Below are 22,088 nucleotides of genomic sequence, written 5' to 3'. Positions count from 1 at the left end.
ACAAGCCGAAAAGCTGGCTCTGTTCTCTTTTACCTAAAGAAAATATTTCACAAGCTTTACACAATACGGCATAGTGATATTTGTCCTAAATACTGAAACAAAACATGCACACAGAGAGCACAGACATCCATGAAAAAATACTAAACATATGCTTATAATGCAATGTGGATAGCTAAACTGACATAAGCATAACCATACACCCACACAACGTACATGACTAGACTTATTTTCAGATGCCTTATTATCAAAATTTACAATTTATATAACATAAATTATATGAGTTAATTTATGAAGCAGAATTTAACTCTCCTGTTTCTGCAGACTATTTCCATGTTAGTGACTGCAATGGTAACTCTTTCGGGGGTGTCTGTGTGTAAAAATGTTTTATGAAAAGGGCTGAAACTTGGAAACATTTCAGAAAGCTATGTTTTAGCATTTATTGAAAAGCTAGTTGCAAAATACTCCTTTCAGACCCAGTCTATCATAATGCAGGTAGTGGTAATATACAGAGCAAATGATGAAGTGAAAGCAAAGGATTTGCACACTGTTGTCCAGTGATACCCAAACTGGCAGTGGGTGACAGAGTCTGGGTACCTCAATTAGAGCAGCACAGTGTTGGAGGTGCAGGGCTCAGCCCAAGGTGATCAGCTTTGCCAAGTTTAAAAAAAAAAAGAGTCAGTTTTCTGGGTGGAGCACGGTGCAGAGATACCCAAAGACTGCAGACATTCATCTCTTCATGTGGTTTTGTGAACTTGGGTTTGTTTCTTTATTTGTGTACAGCTCTGCCAGACAAAAACACGGTGTTGCGCAGAGAGCCGGCGCGTGGGTGTGGATGTTCTTGGCGTGGGCTCCTTCGGGACCACCGACGCGCAGGAGCTGGGACTTGCGGGATGTTTGTGTGTGTTTGAGTGGTGCAGACAAGCCCTTATCCTCCTTGGACTAACTGCAACAGCAGATTTTCTTAAAACCTTTTTGTTTTTCTTGCATGCTCAGACCTAACCGAGGGTTTTGTGTTCAGTGCTTGTGACTGGAGCGTGGCTTTGGTCAAAGATCACGATCTTAAACTGTGAAATTTGGGTGGGTTGCAAGTCCAGCTGGATAAAGTACACCGGCTCCCCTTGTTGCAGCGGCACGGAGGCCGCTGGGTGTTTGGGCAGAGAGGAGTTCCCCGGGATAAAAGCAGGCGGTCGGCGGGGAAGGAGGAAGCGAGCGCGAGCCTGCGAGCACAGCTTGGGTACATATTTGTTGAAAGCTAATTGGCAACGCAGTTGCCTTTCAGAGTTGTTCTTTCACCTATCAGTAGAGCACAACTCGGGTACTTAATGTACTGTAGATTACGTAAACACTACCCTGAAATATTTGTACAGGCAATTAACTCTTGTTTTTACACTACTTTGAGTTACAAATGGAATCCTGCTGTAGAGGTTGGAATATTTATGATATGAGATATATTCCGTAATTAGATGAAATAATACTTTGTCAAACTGGCTAGCATTAAGAGCAGAAAAACAGGGGGTTGGTTATCCTGTGAGGCGCTGGCAATCTTTAAAACTTCAGTATCCAAGAAATACAGATGCTGTGTTTGTACAACTTCGTTGAGGAAAAACGATATCTACAAGAATTTTATCCAGAACAAATGTATCTGCTCTTGGTTATGCTAGAAGACTGTAAATGCTTATATAAGTAACACTGGTCTGCATTTTGTGTGGTAAAATGTGGTTACTAATGAAGTAACTTAAGGCGTGTGTACACTGTGGCATCACCGTTACCAGAATGACGTCCTCATCTTATGTGGTGTTGGAGACTCTAAGGGTACTTAAAAAGGCACATATTTATTTTTGTCACTCTTGCTCTTTTGAAACTTATGTTACAAACACTCTATTGCTGATGGAAATAAGACACAGCTCTACAATTTGAGCTGAATAATGTATCTATTAACATAACCAACTAGCAACAACAGTTTTAAAGCCTGTCCTCCATCCTCTAGAGTTTATTCATAAGCACTTGACCTAATACGACCGTGAACTTGAAAAAACATAATATATTTTATTGCAATTTGTAGCGTGTATTGCTGCCATGATAACAAAACATTTAGAACATCAATGACTGTAGCACTCTGGTGCTCGTCAAACTGTTTCGTGGCTGTGCTTAACAGAAGTGTACATATGTTTCCCACTGGAGTGTCGAGGGACTGGTTAAATGAGTTTGACAGTATTTTACCTATAATCAAACAGGCTAACAGAGGTAGAAAACAGAACTAACAATTAAAATCCTTCATACCTCTTGTATGCCAAGACATCACAACCAGATTAGGTTGTAGTTGATTAAAAAATACCTTGTTTGGGAAGAGGAGGGTGTAATACATTGTAGAGTAGTGCAAAAGTGTTAGTGTTAATATTGAAATACACACTGGATGTATACTGATGCAATTTTTTTTGGTGGATGAGAACAGCTAGACTTGACCGGCATTCCCATTATGAAGGCAGCAGCCCACTTCCAGGGTTTGGATTTGTTCTCTTAATGGTCCAAATGAATTGCTTTTGTCGTCAGATATCTGTCTATTTTGTCTTGTGTTTCTTTTCCCCTAATAACCGCTACCAGATAGAGAATTCTTTAACTATAAATGCAGGAAATTTCAAGCAGTTTACCTGAGACTGATCTTGTCTCAGTCTTTAGTATAATAGATTGTTGTAATAGGTTTTACTTCCCCAGTTCCCTAGCGAAATGTCCTTGACGCAGGGAATCACAGTTTGGCCTGTTCCTGTATCCTTTCATTTACATAAGAGTTCTTCCAGCTTCACCCACCTCTCACGTGTGTGGAGTCTGGCTGTTTGGAGGAAGGGACAGGGATGTGAAATGGCTTTTGAAATGCCTGATGTCATATACAACCCCTCTTCCTATGTGGCAAGATGCTAATGGCAAATATGGATGAGACCAGAAGACTGTTGCAATTATTGATGATTTTCAGTAATGTCTAGAAGATTCTTTTGGATTCCTTCGAAGTCCCCTGTGGCTATAGAAGATTAAAGAGGTTTGAAGCATTGCCTTCTTGCCAGATGAAAAGAGACAGGAGCAGTTGTAATGCCTCCATCCAGTTGCTATTTTCTTTCAGGGGCTGTATTTGTTCATTAAAGCAATGCTAGGAAAAAATTAGAAATAAATCACTTACCTTAAGAAAACAATTTTGGTTTGATGTTTCTCTGCTTTAGAAATGTAAAAGTAGTGCTTAGTGTAAAAATGAATAGCAGGGGGATTTCTGTTTATTTGGCAGGACAAGATTTGTAGGTAGAGAGTTTTTAATTAGGTCAGCTGGTATAGTTGGAAAAATAAACTCTTATGGATGTGAACATTCCTTCACATTTATAGTTAATGCTTTGATGGAGCAACTAAGTGTCATTCATTTCACATTGACAGTCTAACCTGCCTCAGTTTGATTTCTTAAGCCAAGATCAGGAATCTTTAGTTCTTAACAAGTGTTGCAATGTGTGAAAAGGCCAGAGAGTTTGCAATCTGATCTTCATGACTAACTAGGAGGTATAACTAAAAGAAACTGAAGCATATTGTAAAAGCCTATTTTTGAATATACAAATGTGATTACATCACGGTAGGAAATATTACTTTTTTTTACATGTGTTTTAATGTATTGTATTATTACAGCTGCTTCTGGAGGTGTTGGCTGTTGCTGTAGCTCCATTTCTTCCTTTCTAGAGTTTGTCTGTCCTCCTTTCCTGAACAGCTGGTACTGCCTCCTCTAACTTCAGACTGTTCTTCTTGTCTCTTTCTTGGTCTGTGCTAGGGACTTAGTAAACTACCATTACTTGGACTTTAAAACAAACTATATAAATTGATGGGGAATGAACTAGAACTCTGATTGTTTATAGTGGCTCTGAATCTGATCTGTAGTTTATTTATTTGAGCTTTCCTTCAGTAGATTAAACTGACTTTCAGGTTAGAGCATCTTTTTGTTGGTTTTGGTGGTGACTGTAGGTAGGAACTAGTGCAATTTGATGTTGTATTAGTTCATATGCCAAGGCAAATAACGGCACCAAATTTTTATCTTGCAAACTTCTCACTGTCTGGCTTCTCCATTGCTGAATCTCGTTCATTTCCTTGTCACAAACCATTTGAGCAAGCAGGGAAGCCTGTATGGAGTACTGGCGGGAGAAAAAAATACAGCAAGTAATTCTAGGTGGTGGTGTTTGACCCACTCTTCTCCTAACAAAGTGGCTGCCATAGTCCTAAACAGTATCTGTGGCAAGACCTGCATGTTTTATGCCCATTTACTGTGCTATCACTGTGCTAAGGGACTTAGTTGTAATAATTAGTAGACTTTAGGTCAGAGATGATCTGTTAATTATTCTTCTAGCTCTTTACAGAGTATAATTTCCATTAAGGCATAGGAGGTGGCTGAATTAATGCTCTTGGAGCTGTGGAGGCATGGATTGTTGGGGTGTTTTTCTTACTGGTGATTTTGTAATACATACCTACAAGTGAATGGTTAAAAGTTTTCCTTTTTTTAATTCTCCTTCTTTTTCCTATGAAGACAAAATATCTGAAGCACATTAATCTGCGTGTCTGACTTCAGGTATGGTGGATTTAAAAGCCAGGTAAACCGTAGGGCTCCATCCCTCCTCCCCCTTTCTCCACCCCCACATCCACCGAAAGAAGTAACCTAGTATCTGAAGAATGCAAGTTATGCAGATGTTCAAAAGGCCAAATAAAACAAATAGATGGGCTGCAGCTGCTAGAGCAGCGTAAAGAAAAGAACATTTGCTGCTTTTCAGCAGCCACTAGCTTTTGCCTGTTTGAGGAAAATAGCACGGTGAATTAGTTTAACTAGCTTTTATCTTATTTTGATTGTAAATTGGGATTGCTTTCATAATTCGTGAGATTAAAAAACCAAACAGACAGCTGTTCTCTTAAGAAGGAAACAAGCTAATAAGAAGGGGTAGTGTCCTTTCGTAATAAGGGGAGTTCTAAAGAAGTACAAATGATGTGTTTTGTTCCTAAACCTTCAGTGAGAGGTGACAGACTTTTAAAGAAGTATCGGGGGAAAAAATTCCCACAACTGGGAGAAGTTAATACATTGAAGATGCCTTCAAATATCCTTAAATTAAAATGGGAGACCAGACACTCTGCAGTACACTAAAGATCAGCTTCCCATCAGAAGTTCTGGAGTTGGGGGAGCCGAGGAAGGCTCACTAGCCAATGTATTCTTCCAAACTAGATGGCACCTGGGGATAAGGGTTTAAAAAATGATACTAGTCTCAGTGGGAACAAAATGTTTCTCAGATTGAGTAAATAATTGACATGCAGATTAGTGAAATTTTTCATTCCTTGATCCTGCTATTTTAGGGCATTCCTAAGCAACACAATGGAGTGCCATGGAGAGATGCCCAAGCAAATACTACCCTCCTCTGGTACATTCACATAGCACAACCTTTCTGCGGAAATATTAGTATTGTCCTGGGAATAACATGAGCATGCCACAGCAGCGTAGCCGTATACCTGAGGTCTACAGGAGGAGAACTTGCTTGGCTTCCACCAGCCTTCGGTATTGCCGCTTCATCTCATATAGCATGGATGAACACGCTTCCCTAAGGGACGTCTCATGAATCTGGGCAGCCTACTCTTGGTTCACATGTTTTAAGGGTGGTATATAGAACAACAAGCACAATGTGGTGCCTTTGTCCAGAGCCTTTGGAATAGGTCATGCTGAAATGTTAGTTTCAACTGCGGAATTGCGTGGAGTTTGCCACATACCCCTCAGAGTAGGTCAGAAATCATGCGCAGGGTTTTCCGTTTCCTAAATGCTGCAAAATTCAGACTGACAATGGTTTAACTTCTGAAAAAAAAGACAAGGTCGTGATTTCAAGCATTCATTTGAGTTAATATTTTGGACTTGTATGTTACTTATATGTGTGGCAAGTATATCATCCAAGAATTCTAGGACCAAGCTAGATCCCTAATATATATATAAATATATATATGTGTAAATATATACGTGTGTGTGTGTGCGTTTTTTTTTTTTTTGGTTCAAACCAGCAGGACCCTGAATTATCCAGAGCTTTAAGTTGAAGCTTAGACCTTTTTCTATAGTGAACTGCTCCAAAAAGACCCAAAAGCTTTTAATCTTTGAAAGCAAGATTTTATTTGAATCAGTACTGGAATAATTAACATTTTAAATTGAAAAAATGCAAAGCAGCTAGATAAGAAAAATTGAAATAAAAAGTTTTTGAGCAACTTCCTCTTTTCTACTAAATTTCTGCAGGTGGGTCTTAACCCAAGAACAGATTTTTATCCAACTTGGTGAGTGTTTGAGTTGCATAAAACTCTGTGCAGTCCTGTCTGTCCCTAAGAAACTCCTTCCATTTCCTGTGAGGCTCAGCTGTGTTTGCACTCTGTTCCTCATTATAGTCTGTTCTTGAGCTGCAGGCACCAGGCTGCTTGCTATGACTCTTACCTGCTTCTGAAATATGCTTAAAAGCTTTCCATGAAAATGAGCAATCTTCTTGCAAAGGGGTCCACTAATCCAGTCGCTGCTGAAAGAAACATAATCACAGAATCTCAGAGTGGTTGGGATTGGAAGGGACCTCTGGAGATTATCTAGTCCAACCCCACATCACCTAGAGCAGGCTGCACACGATTGCATCCCCATGGGTTTTAAATGTCTCCAGAGAGGAAGACACCACAACTTCTCTGGGCAGCCTGTTCCAGTGCCCTGTCACCCGCCAAGTAGAGAAGTTGCTCTTTGTATTCAGATGGAACCTCCTGTGTTTCATTTGGTGCCTGTTGCCCCTTATCCTGTTATTGGGCACAACGCTGTGTGTGTTGGTGTACAGGCACTTCAGAGAAGTTACTGAGCATGCAAGCTTCCCGGGGCGGGGTACAATAGGATCCACTGTAGCCATGCATACCCTTGGGGTGGTTTGCCTTCTGGTTCTCATCCTGGAAGCAGCTGAGGAACACTTGTTGCTGCTCTGGTTGGCTGGGCTTATTCCCCAGTTGGATGCAACGGTGAGGGCATTGCCACGTGGGACGTCACCCCTGAGTCCTTCAGTTCAAAGCCCACCTCACTGCCTTGAGCAGCCTGCTGGCAAATATTCCCTTGCTTCTTCTAGCACAGAAATTAGGTTCTATCTTGCATGCCTGTAACTTATTTTTGTTCATTCGTTTCTTGACCGAAGAGTTCATATGGTATCTTGTGTGTATTCATGAATGCATGAGTAAGTATGCACTTGTACCGATGAATGTGGTCTTCACAGAGCAGAAATTCCTCTGTTTTTATGAAGAAATGTACCGCAGCATGATTATTTTGACAGGTCACTGATACCTGCTTGCAGAATACAGAAATCCTCTCACTAGAATATAATTAATGTTTAGAAAGAAATTAGCAATGGGATGTAACGGAACACTTTTGCCCACTTAAAATGGTGTTGAGTCATGCCATTAAGGCTTTTAACTTGCTTATTTGCATTGCAAACTTGTTATGAAGTCTATCATTTTCTCTTGTGGAAGTGTCTCTTGGGGAAATTGAACTTTCTTTTTCACTTGGTGACATTTGCACAATATGTTCCTTATGTTTGAGGAGTGGTGGGCATGATCTTTGAGCTCTACTAGGAGGATAATAGGAGGAAAAAAATTAAAGACATTTGTGTCATGTAATAATATCCACTACTCTTCTGGTTTTATTTTGTGCTTTTTCTCTAAGAATGAGTACAGAATGGAGGGCAGCTGAACAGATTGGGAGCAAAGCAAACCATTATGGTGGGCTTGGTTACTTTGTTACGGGAGTTGGTTTGTTTGTTTTTTAAAAAAACCCTTTTCTTGTATAAATAATAACTATCATCATTTAACTGTTACACAATATTACATAGTAAATTTTCTACTGTTCCAGATTAGGATTTGATGGAATTTAGTAATATAGTTATTGGAAGAAGGTAAATGCGTGTGTGATTCTTTGCGATGTTTTGAGGATTTTTGTGTCTGTAATTGCACGTGTCTGGACTTGTACTTGTTTGCTTCTGTGAGTCAACCAGGCAGATGCCATTCAGATGTGTTCTGTATGTGTTCATCACGTGCAACACGTCGATGTGTGTACTGTCCTGCTTCCGATGCTGGAACGTGTCTGTGCTCTTAGTTGGTGTCTGCTGTTTAATGCTCTTAAAAATATACGTACTAAAAGCCGTGGAGTTCTGGTAACTCTGTGCTGTCTCACTCAAAAAGCTGGGACGTGGGTACTCTGTATGCTCCAGTGCTTTAGATGACAGCCAGGTGATAACACGCTCTTGTAGTTCGTTCATTACAGCATTGCAGCAGTGTTTAGTCCTCACCCGAGGGTGGCCCTGCTATGGTGATCACAGTGCTCGTTCAAAGCATCAGGCAGCCCGTGCCCCAGAACTTCAGAGAGCTTGAGCTGACTGTTGTGGAAGGAGAAACAGGTACTTGCATGAGACATATGTCACACCAAAACCAGCGCGTGACTCGTGCTCCAGTGCTCTGTCTCTTGTCTGGTGATCTGCTAAACCCTCCAAGGTGCTTACTCCAGGGTGGTTTTCTTTTGGGAGGAGCTACTTAACTAATAGTTATGCGTTAAAATGACAGCCAGCTTTCTGTGCTTCATTGTGGTTGTCTCTTTTCCATATGCATGTTAAGACTCTTTCCCTATTTAGTGTTTGAGATTTTGTGGAAATATTGCTAGTCAAGTGCTGCGCTTGCGAGGAGGTGAGATGAGGACAAAACACGGGGGAGAGATCAAAATCTTTAATCTTTTCTACATGTAATTTATAAAATGTATTAATTTGGTTTCATTCATTTACTGAACCGTTTTGCACTCCATGTCTCTGTTGCATTGTCTTCCTTTTAACTGGTCTGAAGCAAGGTTTTTGTTTTTAATTTAAGAGGCTCGTTTGATTAGCATAGCAAAGAGATTTAGCCCATATACCTTGTTGTCTGACATCTTGAGGGTCTGTCTCCCAAAGTTGTGGGGGAGTGTAAGGAGTGGTGTTAGGCTTAAATCAATTTCATTGCAGAGCCTTCCCTGTCATAATGATCAGTTTGCAGTACAAATCTCATTGATTTTTCACAGCCCTGTGGAAAAAAAAATCCACAGTTGATAACTAGCACTGGGAGAGACTTGGGAGACACTAATTTGGTGGCTGGTGAGAGTGGCTGTGGCTGTTTTCCACCCTTCTTGCTGGCTTCTCTAAGCCTTTTCCATTAAGCCTGGCCCTTAGTTACAAGAAGCCTAGAAATTCAGTGGTACCCATGAGAGGCTGTGAGCTCTCGAGACAATGCAGAAAGAGCAGCACTTGTGGTGAGGAGAGAATCTTGCGGGGTGAGCGGTGCCCCATCAGCCAGGGCACCGTCATCCCCAGAGCTGCCAGGGAGCCCTGCTCTGGGTGGCCGGGCTGCCTGCGCTCCCGCTGCAGCCTGACCCCACCGCTTACCTTCTGTAAACTCGGAGGTGGGATAATTGGTGCATCGCTGGCTGCCTTCTCCTGTTCTTTGTTCTTTTTTTTTTTTTTTTTCCTCCCTACTGCTACAGATTTTTATAGCTCTTTCTAGGGGCAGAAAATGCCCTTAGAAAATGGGACCTGGGAAATAGGTTTCTAGAAAAGCCAAAAAACGTACAGTATAGTGGAGAAGCAAGGATTCTCTCCATAATGGTGTGTTAATTGTACTTTGCAAAGTTCAAGCTGTCTGCTTTATCTTTATGTTCTGATTCTGGCAGAGTATTTTTCCTTTGTTGACCCCTTTTTGTCTGCTCTTATGCAAGATGTATTTAAATAGCTGGACTGTAAATCTGGTTCTGGAAAACATCCCACCTTGCCTGCCATTCCCCTTGATGCTGCTATTGGTGTTCAGCCGATGTGCAGAGTTGCTGTGGCGGCCGCGGGGCTGCTCTGTGCCTTCTGGCAGCAGCCTGTGCTACTTTGGGCCATTGCTTTCTGTCTACTATTGATTGTCCACATATGTTCGAACTTCTATATGCTCTGAGTTTCTTATGCACTATATCTTCTGAGCCTGACTGTATTTTTGAAGCCTGGTGTACCCATACTAGAAACTCTGGGTACAGTCAATCTGTCACTGGCAGAAAGGCATGCAATATTGTATGTTGTACAAGGCAAAGCTATAATCATGGCAGCATAGGAAGATTAACAGTGGTCTGTTGAAACTGGAAGTTGTTCTCAATTAAATATTTATTGGAATACCACAGAATTTTAAAAATCATTGGGCTGCCTGTTAGAATGCCACCTTTTATTATTTCAAGTATTTGCTTTTGAAATATTTGCTTTTCTACGGAGACTAAATGCGAAGGATTATATTCTTACCAGATGGAAAAAGTTTTTCTGATTTTGTTCAACATCATAAAGTTCAAATGCAAGAAACATGAAAGCATAGGGAAGTTTACAGAAAATGTGAATTTGGATCTGATTGTTTTTTGGCCCCTTTGTCTTCATGGGTTTCCTGAGAGTAGGAGTTTCAGTGTACCTGGAGAAGTCAGAATCCCATAAGAATTAATTTGAGGATCTGACTGGAGACTTTTGTTCAATCACCCTTTGCAGTCTGAATACCCAGAAAAGAAAACTACAGTGAAAGTTTCTGACAAGTTTGGTTAGACTGTTATTTTGGGGGGGGGTGGGGGAAGAACCATTTCAGCAAAGGAAATGTGAAGAATTTGAGAGTTTAAGGACTGCAGGTTGAGAAATATCAGGTACAAAAAGGCTATAGCTATTCTAAGTGTACTGGTCTATAGGAAAAGAGTTAAGACTTTAAAATAACTGCAAAGTAACATATTACGGGTAGGAAAAATATTGTCTGCCTAATTGTCAGATATTTTATGTGATTAAAAATAGGGTACTATTGTGCAAGGTGTTATATAGACACCTTAATTGATGTTCTAATACAGATCTGTACTTTGAGGAGAGGTGTCGGATGGACCAGGTAAGGGCAGCAATCCTATGTCATTTCAGTCCTTATTTATATTTTGGGTAGTGGAAGTACAGGGTGTTTCAAAAATATGGACCACATATGTTACAGTTACACAAAAATTTACAAATGGTTTAATGTGTTATCAAGTTTTAATAACATTTTTACAAATGCCCTATGTTCCCTCCACCTGCTTTACAGACGACATCGATATGATGGTTGATAGTTGTGGTTGCACAGATACAGTGGTTTCAAATTGGGTCCATCTTGTTGAAACAGCCTGTACTTCAGCTCAGGGTAAAGGAAGGAGTTGTGGGATGGTGATCTCTTAGCATTTACGAGTAAGTTTTGTAAGATAACTAAAGCAATGTACCTTTACTACAAACTAAGGGGAGGATAGAACTGTGTTTTCACTGGCATCCCTTGAGTAGGCTCTCTTAGCTGGGTAAGTGTGGAGCTACCCACCCTTGACTCCTACTAGGTTGGTGTTTAGCTGAATCAACTCACTAGACTGTCAAAAACCCCCACTCTACTGAATTGATTCCTTGCTGAGTTAAAGTGAATAGGTTTCTATAGTCTGTCAAGTGCCAGAGCCAACACAAGGTTGGCAGTAGAAAAGCATGGCCAGGAGTGTGACCAGCTTTTAGGACAGCAGTGAGTCATTTGATTGTCTCATTTGCAAAAACCTCACTCTTTCAGCTTGATTTTGCATGCAGCGTTAAGAACAGGAGCTTCACAGTATGCTTCCTCCATGTTTTCCCATATGTGTGTTACGGTCCTCAGAGGCATGATTGGCCGTACCACAAAGTGAAGACTGCAGGAGAGTGAAGCACAGACAAGGACATGGAGAAGCTTGCTTTGCACAGTGCTCTGCAGCCTGCATGTCGCCTTCCCCACAGCCTGCCTGTGGCGGGAGTCCTCTGAATGCTCCCAAATCCCTTCCAGAGGCAGGCAGGTTATTTTCAGCTGCTAATGGAGTTTCTCTGATTTTGCATGTTTTTCTCCAGTTTGCCGATTTGTCTGATTTTGAATGTCTGCCTCAGTACCTAGATTTTTCACTTTTCACAGAAGAGCGGGGAGTCAGTGATCACTGACCTGCAGCTGATGACTTGTATTAATTAGGGGCAGCAGCATCTCCCATCAGCTGAGCTGAATGCCACTGAGGATGTCAGTGTGAGCCCTGGGGTGGCACACGTGGGGTCATCAGCACACGCAGTCAGAGCATAAAGTCCACTCGGGGACATTAGATATCTGCTGTGTGTCTGGAGAGTCCTGGCTTGCTGCTTCTGCACCTGCAGGCTGGAAACTGGTTTCTCCATCTTCCCAAGGCGTGGAGAGGCCTTCAGGAGCGGGATTGCTTCGTCCAAATGCATCCGAGGACTCACTCGGTTTCTCCCTTGTGCAGCTTGAGAGAGCAGCCAAGACACGTCTGGTCCTACTAACCCCTCCTCGCCATGTGAAGGAAACCTCCCTGCACGTTTGCAGCTGCCGCAGGGCTCTCCTGCAATGTGGAGGTGCTGTCTGTAAGAAAAGACGGACGTGGGGATCTGCGGGAGGGGATTATTCCCGCCTCGCGCGGCTTTGTGTCATCAGCCTGGAAGGAGCACTGAGCGGCTTCTTGCTGAGGCCAGACGGCAGATTGAAAAGCAGCCCCACACGGGCACCTTTTCTGTCCATCTGCTACAAACTGTGCTCTTCACAGGCTGGCTTTGGGAATGAGCCCCCATCACCGGGAGCCCTTCCCCGCCCTGCCCTGCTGCAGGAACGGGGCCGGCGGTGAAGGACTGTGCGTCTGCCCTCTGTGTGTGCGTGCGGCAGGGGATATATTTGGAAGTGAACTTGATTTAGAAATGAAGAGATCAGAATACGGTGTCTGGTTTGGCAAGGAGAATGTGAAGATGTGGTATCAATGTCTGTGCCTTTCGTAGGCTGGAACTAATTGCTGCAAAAAAAACCCTCGCAGGGCCTCAGTCCATTTAAATAAAGAGTGCACATGTTAATCTTTGTTATTCCCTGCGTCTCTTTAATGGCTTTCTCCAACTAAATGTAAAGGATTTGAAATATACCATGAGATACAGCTTTTGGAGACGTGAAAATTCATGCATTTGTGATGTCTCTCTATCTTTTGCAATCCAAGCATGTGTTTCAAAAGATTAGAAAACCTGAACCGATAATGCACATCAGCAATGTTGCCTTGTCAAAAATGCTACCAGTTCCATGGTAACTATTAATGGTTGGATTTCAAATGGCAGGGAGGTTTGAACATGGTATATGATTGCATGTGGAGAGCTCTTTAGCTGCTGGGGTGGGAGGATGTCAACTGCTTTTGAAGAGAAGTTTGAACTTGGGAATGACTTTGCTGCTTACAAAGTTAAGAGCCGCTGTAGGAATTTTGCCACTGGCTTCAGCCCATCAGTGGTTTCACTAACAAATTCAACATCCAAAAGAAGATCCAGTCAGTGCCTCTGAGGAGTTGACGGGAGAGGTGTAAAAGATGGCTTAGTAAATGAGAAGAGGTAGATATTCCAGTAGTGTATGTGTTTCACTTTTCTGTAGCAAAGAAAACTTTATCAATATGCAGTGTGTGTTTATTCCTTTCACTGTTCCTGGATTTCCTGTGACTGTTGGGGAAGCCTATAGTTTTAACACTGTAATTGTAATAAAATGAAGATATTAAGAAATATGCTCTGACTTGAAGTGTTACTGCAAAAATTCTTGAAGTTTAAATTGTTCTTTTCATTCTATTATAATATCTAACAATACTGTTATACAATTTGTAACTATACTATGATATTAAATAGAAATTATTTCCATTAAGGAATATCATAATAAAATGTTCATGAATATTATTCTTTCTGATCAGCTAGGTGTGCATTCAGATATCTCATATTATAATTCTAAAATATAATTGTAACATCATCAATAAGCATGTATCTTTTTAGTGACAGTTGTTCTTTGTTTGTTTGTTTAAGTAGCCATTATTACAACATTTATGGTAAGAGGAACAGCAAAACTTAAAATTTGCATTATTCTGTTATCACAAATTCCTCTTTTCTGGTTCAGGTCATTGACACAGTATTTAGTTCTGTGATTGGAAATTAGAGTCTGAATTGATGCTTGATGCTGAAGTAAGTTTACTTCATACCTTTTCACATTGTTTCCAGTTACAGACAGAAATTTTAGCTAATCCAGAAGGCAATAAAGACAATCTCTGAGGCATTTTTGATGTAAATAGTCCTACATTTACTGCTGTGATTTATATTCCAGCAGCTTCAAGATTCCTTTGTCATTCTAGGGGCCGTGTCAGTACCCAGGAGCAGGCTGCCTTTGCCAGGAGTGTTTACTGTCAAAAAAAGTTGGGAAGAATATTTAATGGCTTCATGGCTCTTTTTTTTGCAGATGAATACTGCAGGTGCAAAAGCACGCTGTAATTTATGTAGTAACGTATGGTGGAGCTGGAGTCCCCATTTCCTGCATCCAGTTTGTTCATTGACTTCGCTTTAAAATTTAGAAATAAATAATTGAACTCTGAACGTTGCAGTTCCATTGATCCATGTACCAAAGCTGTTTTTCCTCTGCTTCAGCCCAGCACTGCTACACGGCTCTGCCACCCACAAATCAGCATCAAGTGGCATAACCACTTGAGCAAATGTATATATCCCACTCATCAGATAAATCAGCATCTTTTAAATGCAGCATGTGGCTGTAGCTTATGAAGTGCCTGTTGTTGTTTTATGTCTCTAGATCAAAGTTTCAAAAATGCACTGAATTTTTATAGAATAAATTGTGGAGGAAATTTGATTTGAAATCTATAAGTAATTTGTTCTTACTTGATGAGCACTTAGTTATTATTCCTTCAGCTGTAAACTTACTGAGACTGTTTGCATATCCTCTGAGAACGGTTTTTTGTAAAAAGTTGGTATCTGAGATTTTTTTTCTGTTACTGAACTGTTAAAATAAGGTTATAATCTATCCTTAATTGAGTTATACAGTCAGCTAAATGTACTGTGTTTTGTAAATACGTATTGTCTGAAGTGTTTGTGGCATGTCTTTTCTGTAAATATTAATGAAAACCTGTACTTAATTCTTCGGCAGTTTGTCTTTTTGAACACATTTCAAGACAGTGTTAAAGAAATAGTAGCTGCCAAAATCTTTTGTTTTTAGTTAATTTTGCATATTTAAAGTTCCATTGAAGTGCTTTCTGTATCAAGTGGAGTCAAATAAGTTGGTTTTTCTGAGTAGCATGCTGCTTTATTCTGTGTTTTGATCAAGATCGGAATTAGTGTTATGCTTTTCAGTATTCTCGGTATTCACGTACAGGAGGGGTGTCAGTGGATTTTATTCACTATCAGGGTGAAATTGTTTTCAGCAACTCTTTTAACTATGGAACAATAAATTCCCTTAGTCCACTAGGGATGCATTCGTGCTTATTGTTAACTTTATGCACTGTTAGGCAGATCCTTCTCAGAATTATGCCGAGTTGCACCTTTTCTGGTGCATCTGGTTAGTGTTGTCTACAGGTAAAGGTCTTTGTAGGATTCTCTTTTTATGTTAAATACCTCTTTTCACACTCCTCAAATAACATTGACCTCTCAGCTTGGTTAGCTGCTTACAAAGAAGTCTACCAAGGTAAATGATTTGTTTTGTCTCTATTGTATTTCTAAGGTATAGAAATAAGGTATACTTCTAAGGGGGTCATTTAGCCCATCATAATGCAAATTTCATTGGGGCAGACTCCATAACTCCTTCAAAAGTAGCAGAGGGCTTTGTGTCGTGACTCAGTACCGGTCACGAAACACACTTTGTTGTTGTATGACCATAATGCATTTCGTCGGCTATCATGCAGTCAAAGCCTCTGGTGCGAGCCGGATGAGCTGCCCGAGGCACGGTGCTGGTGTGCTGCGAACCAGGACGTGCTCTCCTGGCCGAGCGCTGGGACCAGCCTGCACGTCCTGTTCCTGGGGTGGGAATCGCCTTCAGTCGAACAGCAAGGGAAAGGTTTTAGAGCTTTGGGAGAGAAAAGCAGAGGTCTGAAGTAATTTGCCCATCCTGTGGCAGTCTCTGTTGCACGAAGGATTGTAAGAGGGAATGGACGTGAAAGCTGAGTCAGGTCTGATTAATCAAGTCTAGATTCTCACACTGGAGCTTGTCAAAAGAAAGAGCTGTATAACCAGGGAAATAAAAAGGTTTTAAAAAAATAGACAGCTAAAGCTTTGGTATGGGTGCTGCAGTTCATTACTCTGTGTACACAGTGTAGTTTTCAGTCAAGGAATCAGGCTGGTAGTGAAATGTGTGTCTCTTGCACCTCACCAAATACTCAGTTATCTCTTTCTGTCCAGTTTATTAAAAAAGCAGATGACCTCATGTCTCTGTGTAGCTGAAACACATTCTCCTACCTCCTCTTCCACTTGAGGGTGTTATTAAGTTGGATCAAAAAAGGAATATTTAAAAGCAATACCTCATCTGTATTCAAAAGTGAATATGACTATGCTGGCTTTTCCTCTCCTACTTTTGAAATATGTAGTGACAAAAATCCAAGGTGCCGTAATGATCTTAAATACCTATCCCTGCTTGTGGGACTAATTTACCTATCCTGCTGTCACCTACAGGGAGCAGAGGGTTTGGCAGTGTCTCTAATGCTCTAGTCTGTGGAGAGGTAAACAGCACTTGCCTACAAAACTAATGTTGGTGGTGTCATCCTTGTTCATTCCTGCTTTAACAGCTGCTTATGCTCCACATTTCTCTGGAACCTAGACAAGATTACCAACAGCTAGTAGTTAAATTGGTGAAAACTCCTGAAAACGGCACAGATTAAAGTTACCTTCCTCAAGTTTAATGTAACTGGGTTATGAGAGATAAAAAGAAAAAAGCCGTTCCATGTAGGGCTGTTCTGCATGTCCTCTCGTGTACCACAGCTCCCATGATCCCGGCTCACCTGGGGGTCCGAGGGGTCAATGAGGATGTTCCTGCGGTTGGGTTCTGCTCTCAGCACAGCTCTGTGCCTGGAGGGATTAGCTGGTACCTGAGGCGGTTCTTCCCTCTGCTGCTGAGAGCTGGCTGCCTTGCCCCCTCAGAAAAGGATAGATCTTTAACTGCTGATAGCTGTTCTTTGAAAGGGGAAGATTTCGGTGTTAGCAGGGGCCTTAAGCAGAGGGGTTGCTGCTGCAGAGTCTGCATTGTGCTGGACCTCAGGTGAGGGCTGAGGGCATCAGGAACGCGCTGCGGTTCATTTCCAGCTTGCAGCAGAGGCTCTCGTGAGGCTGCATGGCCACCCCGAGCTCTCTCTCTGGGCAGAGCCCCTGCCAGGCTTTCTGTGGTCAGCAGGATTCTGCGCTCTTGCCAGGCTGTTTAGTGCCTGGCTGAGCGCTCACAGGGGCCAGGAGAGGTTTCCCACCGAGGACCTGTCCTTTCCCATGTGCACAGCCCGGGGCCAAGGCCATCACCCTTGCTGTCCCCCATCAGCCAGGCCTGGGTGGCAGCGGGCAAGGGGCCAGGGGCTTCCCTTGGCTTTTTCTTGTCCTCCCTGGTGGCTCTGGGTGCTGGTCCTTGCAGAGTGACAGCAGCAAAACTAGATAATCTGTTAATCACTGGTAAATTAGCCTGGTGTCTTTGCGGAGAACAAATACAGTACTTATGTAAGAGTTGTTAGGAGTTTTTCTCTTTTTAATTAGCAGAAATAGATGCAAAATGAATTATGATTAGGCAGCTGATGAATTCAGTAGTACAATTATGCCTAAAGCTATGCCCCAGTGCTTAATGCTGGATGGATGCTTTGAGCAATCAAAGCCTATTTATATATTTTACTTATTAAAAAAAAGTTAGAAATAACACTGTGTATATTACAGGTATATCAACTTCAACGCCTGAGAGAACCTTTCTAAAATTCAGTAATATAAATATTTTTAAATACTTTGTTTAACTTACAAGATAAAAGGAAATAATAACAGAATTGTTACTGTAGTAACTGTTACCTTTGAGGTTTTGTTACCTTTTAGGTTTACGTGAAAGGCTGGTCTTTAAAAATAGCTGATCAAATTCTAAGCGTTCACAAGAAATGAGTAAGGATTCTCCACGCCATAAGAATTGTGAAAATGAATGTCTTTTTCTTTTTCCTCCTTTCGGGCAGCCTGAGCCAGAGGAGCAGAGGAAATTACAGAGCCCTGGGTGTCTGCTCTGGGAGGCTGTAAGAAAACACAAGCCGTGAGCAGCTGCCTCGTATGCAGCCAGTTGGGAAGGCTAAACTGATTAGTCTGTAAACACTAGGAGACGGTAAGTGCTGGTGTCAAAGGGACTGTGACACTCATCAGATTGTGGTTTATCTCAGGCTGTTGTTTGAATGATGGCTCTCCCGGACAGCAGCAGTTTTATGGCTTTGCAGAGGTATAATCTGAGCCCGAGCTGACAGATCCAGCTCTGCTCCAAGCAGCTTCCCTGGTCGCTGTTTTGCACTACCAACCCTGGGCTTTTCATGAACAAGCCTGTTATTTTCTTTTCACCAACCATGCATTACAAACACAAAATTTGCTAGTCCTAACCGAGTGGAAATTGGCACTTGCCCGTCTGCAGAAGAGTACTGGAGAGCAACAGAGAGTCACTTCAGGGGAAAGCGTGGGGGCTGCTCCCAAAAGCAGCGGGCGGGCGCTTCTCCTCCCACGCTGGCCTGGTGCAGTAGCAAGGTTACAATTCACCCTTTGTGCTCAGAGCTGGGTCGCAAGAACAGGCAACCCAGTAAACATACAGACTTCTACCAGAGAGTTGGAAAAAAGCGTGAGGTGTTCTGCTGTAGCTCAGTGTTGCCCTCGGGAGCGTATGGTGGTGGGAATGGTCACCTCCGTGTTGTGTTCGTGGCAGGTGTTCTGCTGAGGGCACATGCAGCTGTGCGAGCAGGAACCATAGCTCATCTCCTGTAAAAGTTCACTAGGTGCACTACTTTGAAGTTGTAAAATCCACACTCAGCTTGTTTGTTCAGTGCTGCAGAGGACAGAAACCCTTGCTCCACTACATGCAGACAACTTGACTATTTTAAGATCTGGGTTTTTTAGGAGCTGATGGTGCAGTCATAGGAACCTATACTAAAACATTGTCCATGTGAGTGGGAAGAAGGAGGGATTTACTTGCACACGTACGGTAGGGGACCTCCTGCAGTTTCGTACTTCCCAGTAAGGGCTGCTGTTTTCCACAGCAGGTACCCTCTGTTCTGAGTGATGAGCCAGCCCTTCTTGCTAAAGCTTTTCTGGCAGCCCCTGAGGTACCATCACCTGCACGCTCAGTTGTTATTTCAGTAAGGGTCAGAGGGACAAGTCGGAAGCTCTGAAAGCCAACCACGCCAGAGCTGCTCCATGCAGCTCCCACAGCTGCAGATGAGTCAGATGGGGCTCAGAAGGGCAGAAGACCAGTTCCATGTGCCGCCCATTGGGAGGTCCAGAATAGGAGGATAAACAGTAGATAGAGATAAGTTGGAGAAGCTGAAAAGATCGCTGCTAATCTCTTTACAGAAGAGAAAATGTTTAAACCAAGCAAATTGAAACTGAAAAGGGTATGGAGGCTAAGGGGATATCAAGACATTACCTTAAAAGGTTATTCCTGCTTTTGGAGGTTCTGTAGCAAAGAAGGAAACAATTAAAAGCTCTTTTAAAATTCAGAGCAATAATTTACAGGGAACTTGGCTTGAGCTTTGGAGCAAAGGCTGAATACTGGAATTTGGATGATTGAGCAGAGAACTGATAAAGGAAGAAAAGGGAGTTGGTGCAGAAAGCTCTGAGAAATGTAGAGTATCATGTCTTTTTTATGTCTAAATTACAGGTGTGATGTCTCTTCTGCTTTTTCTTTTTGCTCATGTGAGTTAAAAAATTGTCGTTTTGAAAACTGTCATGTAAATGTGCAGCACCTTTCACAATTGGTCCTCTATATATTACTTGTATTTAGACTAGTAATTTTTGCTACTGTCATTTGAATTGTAGAAGAACACCTTTCACTTCCTTCCAGTTCTCTTGAGAGTGAACCATCCTTAGCACATCCTGATGAAACAGTTCAAAATGCCCGTATTCCTGGTATGAGCTGTTCCTTTAATGAAGGCCTGTAATGGTCCCTCCATAGTTGCTCAATGGAAAAGCATATTTTAAGACACAGGCTTTGATTTAAAAGCTGTTGACAGCTGCTTTGAAATAGGTGTATTTATCTCTGCTTTCCTAGCTGAAGATTTGTATGAAATGCGACAAGTAAGAAACCAGTTTTCCTGTTCTGGATGCAGTGGGCAGAGCTGGTTGATCCACATGCAGGAAAGGTGGTGACATTGGCTGTTAGTTTGCAAGGAGAGAAGACTATTGATTTCTGGCAAATACATTATGGCGTAAGGCAAACATTCATAAAAGCCAGGGAGAGCGAGCATAATAATATTCAGTAGTGGAAATAAAAAATGCAATTGATTTACCACTCTGCCATAGAGCAGCGTGCTTCCCCTCCCCTCTAGCGAGCTGTTCCCCGCTGCCGAGCCCCTGCCCAGGGAGCCAAGGGTTCCGCTGGCTCTAATTGCGGGGGATTTGGCAGCGCGGAGGGGATGCCGCTCGCCTTGGCCTGCCTCAGCGTTGATGACTTGCAGCTCTGTCCTCCAGGCCTGAACTGAGTGTGGTAAATCCATCTGGCCTGGGAAAGCCACATTCCTCTCCTTGTTCCCAAATGGCTTCTCCCAGCCCACCCTGCCCTGTCCCCTCACCACCAGCCCACAGGCACCTTCTGTGCCCTCCATTGTTCTGGGGAGGGCAGCAAGAAAACGTGTCTTCTGCTGGGGCCCAGGCTTCCTTCCATCCAGCTGTTGTGCAACTGGAAGAAATTAAATAGGGATTTATTTATTTATTTATTTAATTTGTCCTGCATGAAAATGAGACCATTGCTAGCAGTGGCTTGATGTATCATATTTATTTTTAAATTCTAATCCATGGCTGCTTCCTAAGGAACAAGGCAAATACAGCATTGTTGTGTTGGTGGGATGCTGTTTCAGTTTGCTGTTTGTATACCAGCTAGGAGATTTTCTCCTCTGCTTTCAGAAGGTTAAGATCAATGTTGCATGATTTTGTGGATGTTGGATGCATTTTTCAGGTCTTTTAAATATTTAAGTCTTAGGGCCAATGGGAGGGAAGGAACATGTTATTTTCAACCTATCAATGAAAACACAGAGGTGAATGGATCTGGATATGACTCTGTAAGCTCAGAGGGTCAGAATTTGAAACGCTTGTGCTTGAGACTGGGAGACAATAGGATTTTCCCTTTTTTGCTTTAAAGTAATCTTGCATCCTTGGGTCTCCAGGTATTCCATTGTGCTTTGCCTTTTGATGGTGCAGGTTTCTTTTAAGTCCAAGCAATGATGCCAACATATTTTCCATAAGCAAGCCAACCTTTTGTGATCTGTCCTGTAGTAGCCACCCAATCTGCTTCATCTCACGTGGCATTTCTGTTAGTTCTGTTTTGTCGGCCTGGGCTGCGGATTAGAGATGGAGAAACCAGGATCATTACACAGGGTGTTTCGAGAACATGGACCCTGCTTTGAGTGGAAGAAGACACTTTGGGACAAATTCAACTATTATTCATATGTTGTCCGTACAGCACGTACTTGATAAATCAGTTGACCACTTGTAAATTTTTGTGTAATTGCAACACATTGCCATTGTGAAATACACTGCTTTGAAACTGGGTCCATCTTTTTGAAACACCCTGTAGGGCAAATAGCCCCTTCTTCTGTCACAGCCACACTAAAACTTGAGATTGTCTTACTAGATCATGACAGTGTGCTGTTGTGATTTAATCATGTAGTAATACTTCTTAAGAGGTTTTTGGCTCAGTTTTTATGCACACTCTCCTGTTGGATCGCTGCTCTAGCTACCTGTGTCACTGGCTTGCAACCTCAGTTCCAGTTCTTGCTTCCTCCTCTCTCACAAGTGGAAATTTTATTCAAAATTTAGCTAGATCTCATGTATTTTGTCTTGGAGTAGTAAAAGAGACGGTTACATTTGGAATTTTTTGACTTTTTTTTTTTTCCAATACATAACATGATCTAAAAAGGGCCAAAGTGTGTGTGCACTAGCTAAAATATTGTATGGCTTCCAATGCACCCTGTTAAAATCTGTGCAGTGTTGCTGTTTGCAGTAATTAATGTTGTGTTA

The 22,088-nt window shown here is 42.1% G+C and overlaps 1 protein-coding gene across 18 annotated transcripts in view; it reads left to right on the top strand.

The window, feature by feature from the left end:
• Window positions 1–22,088, top strand: part of ZMIZ1 (zinc finger MIZ-type containing 1) — a 346,742-nt gene that overhangs the window by 65,233 nt on the left and 259,421 nt on the right. Inside the window, exon 3 of one of the 18 annotated variants that reach the window (XM_065067697.1) lies at window positions 18,059–18,201. The exons of the other annotated variants lie outside the window; for them this stretch is intronic. The gene's annotated coding sequence lies outside the window, so the exon portion shown is untranslated. The remainder of the gene's footprint in view (window positions 1–18,058; window positions 18,202–22,088) is intronic. 18 annotated transcript variants of the gene reach the window in all.

The sequence above is a fragment of the Columba livia genome, chromosome 6, assembly GCF_036013475.1.
Source record: "Columba livia isolate bColLiv1 breed racing homer chromosome 6, bColLiv1.pat.W.v2, whole genome shotgun sequence".
Classification (NCBI taxonomy): Eukaryota; Metazoa; Chordata; class Aves; order Columbiformes; family Columbidae; genus Columba; species Columba livia.
Note: the sequence above shows the minus strand (reverse complement) of the source record. Positions and strands in the feature narration are given on the sequence as shown.